This window comes from Priapulus caudatus, unplaced genomic scaffold (genome assembly GCF_000485595.1).
Source record: "Priapulus caudatus unplaced genomic scaffold, Priapulus_caudatus-5.0.1 Scaffold1084, whole genome shotgun sequence".
Classification (NCBI taxonomy): Eukaryota; Metazoa; Priapulida; class Priapulimorpha; order Priapulimorphida; family Priapulidae; genus Priapulus; species Priapulus caudatus.
Window position 1 is genome coordinate 10237 of NW_014578145.1, and position 2598 is coordinate 12834.

Sequence of the window (2598 nt, forward strand, 5' to 3'; positions counted from 1 at the left end):
GTACGCCGTCGTCCGTCGTACGTCGAGTCGTGTGTGTGTGTGTCGTGTCGTGCGTGTGTGTGTGTGTGAGTGTGTGTGTGTGTGTCGTGCGTGCGTGTGGTGTGTGTGTGTGTGTGTGTGTGTGTGTGTGTGGCGGGCGCGCGCGCGTGTGTGTGTGTGTGGCGGGCGCGCGCGCGTGTGTGTGTGGATTGAAATAGTGGAAACTGCGCAACAAAAGGCGATGAACTAAAGGCGAAAAACTTAGTTCATCGCCTTTTGTAACCGGGGGAAGGGGGTGGCATCAATTAAGATAGCGGTCTATTGTACGCGTATACGCACGACGCTATGACACAGAGATGAGATGAGATGAGATAACATGAGCCGAGGCTCGACAAGAAATTAATCCACATGCACCAGCTAGGATTCGCGCCAAATGCACTTCTCACATCTGCAACGCACTTTTAAATTAATTACGCACACGAGGGGGGGGGGTAACATATCGCGCTTACGTATAAGCGCAATATCGTCGCAGCATCGTAGAAATTATTATTACACACAGTCCTCCTATACCTGTATTGGCTGTAAATCTGATTTCAGTTAGCGATTGCGGAACGTGTATGACGTATACAGGGTTTCCCTCTGGCTGGTGAGATTTCTAACTGCGTAGTTATATGCTACTACGCAGTTACTGTAATATTTGAAAAAGGCGAAGTGCGTACGTACGTGCTATAGTGGTTACATGGTGGTTGTGTGTACGCGGAAGTTTCTAATTCTGTATCTATAGGAAGACGCTATATAGAGCCTTATCCATTCGCATGCACACACGGGCATACACACGCACGCACGCCCGCACGCACGAATGCACGCACACACGCACGCACGCACGAACGCTCGTACACACGCGGGCACGAATGCTCACACACCCGCACCGACAAAATTTAATGCACCTTACCGGCTAATGCGAGGGAAATACTGACTATTTGGCTAGTCAAATATTTTTGATTACAACAAATAGTTAAACTGCTGTTTTAGACCATATTTAACTATTATGCTAGTGAAATTTAATCATTGTACTAGTTAAATGTATTTGACTACTATATTTTGACTACAGCGTTTTTAGAGTGCGCCTTATGCGACGTGCCGAGGACACGTCGCCACTTATGGGGGGGGGTTTGGGGCACCTAACCCCAGAATTTTTTTGCCACACCCACAAATTGGCGCATTCTGAGAGCATCTGAGCAGTAATTTTGATGTCTAGAATGCAAGATGGAATGCCAAATTGTTAGCAGAATATTATCTTTTAAGTCATCCTACATACACACACACACGCGCGCATTATGTAAGACGAATGAATGCATGTGTCCATATTTTTACACCCGCCGCGTTATTCAGTATTATTGAAATTCTTCAATATGTTTCAACATTATTCAGTACCCACGCAGCTCATATTGAAATGTGGAAAGAATCTGCTCGCATCAGTTAATCCCAGTATTAACTACTGCATCGATGTTATAGTATTAATTTGCATTGCACTTAATTATCATGTTGTTTTATTGTAATTTCTTTATTACATGCCTCTCCGGGTGATATTTAGGTAGGGAGGGACAAAGGCAAAATGTATCCACAAATATTTCAGTAGAGAGTGGGCAAAAATGAGATTACCATCTCTACTGTGCTTGTCTTGCACTAACAAGAGGATCTAATCTAATTAACTTAATTAAATTAGCGATAACTCTTAGAATCAGATAAAAATTAAAGGATGCGACGCAAATTTATGTAAGTTGCAAGGATGCGTTTATATAATTATTTTTCATACCTATCTACGTTTAAAGATCGCGGTTTTTCAGAGTTCCACAATCTCAACGAGTTTGGGTTTACACAGACGCTGAAGGTTGTACGCTGAGATAAAACGCACCGAGCTCTACCTCAGAGTGTGCAGGTACATATGTACAGGTGAGTGTCAGGTACAGCTGTACAGGTGTGATGATATACTACTAGTACGACTAATCTACATGTGTTTATAGAAAGCGTAGAGTCGTGCGTGAGTAGAGGTCGCAGCCCCGCAGCCAAGGTTCACGAACAAGTGCTATCTATATATATATATATATATAATCGGCGTCAAACAATCGTCAGGGTCGCGAATGACGTGCGTGTGACTCGTCTGCGGACAAGATTAATGACGTGTTTAATGACGTTGACTGCTCGCCGCGTGAGGACGCCACCAAAAAGTTGTCAATTGTGCGGCGAGCCGGTGTCATGGCGATTTCTCCCACCTCGGTTTTATTCTTGCGCGAGAATTTTGGATCGCGTGTGAGCGTCCAAGCGTCAAGCGAGTATTACCGATATTGGATAATTTAATAAAACGTGATATTATTCTAATCCAATCATGTATTTATTGATTATTGTGAGGCGAATTAAATGGAAAGCGAAAAGATGAGTTCTATAGATTTTTAGCGCACGCGATGTGTGTGCATGTGCGTGTGTGCGCGCGTATGTGTGTGTGTGTGTGTGTGTGTGTGTGTGTGTGTGTGTGTGTGTGTGTGTGTGTGTGTGTGTGTGTGTGTGTGTGTACGTCACCGTGTACTGTGTGTGTGTGTGTGTGTGTGTGTGTGTGTGTGT